The sequence below is a fragment of the Trachymyrmex cornetzi genome, unplaced genomic scaffold, assembly GCF_001594075.2.
Source record: "Trachymyrmex cornetzi isolate Tcor2-1 unplaced genomic scaffold, Tcor1.1 scaffold1969, whole genome shotgun sequence".
NCBI classification, from domain to species: domain Eukaryota; kingdom Metazoa; phylum Arthropoda; class Insecta; order Hymenoptera; family Formicidae; genus Trachymyrmex; species Trachymyrmex cornetzi.
The window spans coordinates 88,583-89,084 of NW_017296601.1; positions in this window are offsets into that span (position 1 = coordinate 88,583).

Here is a 502-nt window from a genome sequence, read left to right on the forward strand (position 1 = left end):
TATTTTTTATACTGAGGATGGTCTGATTGCAGACCGAAACGTCTATGTGTATTGGAGTTTAATAAATATATTGTTTATCGCTGCTAACATCTTGCGTTCGTAGTTTATGCCTTTTATTGATATTATATTGTTTAAAATTTAAACTACGTTTGACCTAAATTGACGTGTTATAATTAATTGAAATTAAAATTAATAAATTAATTAAAATAAAATATATTAATTATAATAAAAATATGAAATATCGAGATTGTGTCGTTGATGAAGATCTAGGTATTTACGCGTCGAGGAAGAGGGTGTATAGATATTCAGGAATTAAGCGTCTAGGTGTCCGCCGTCGAGAAATTAAGCGTCTAGATGTTTATCGTCGAGGAAGTGGATGTCTAGGTCGAAGAAATGGGTGTCTAGGTGATCGCCATCGAAGAAGTGAGTGCCTAGGTGTTCGCTATTGGGGAAATGGGTATCTAGGTGTTCGCCGTCGAGGAAATGGGTGTCTAGGTGTTCG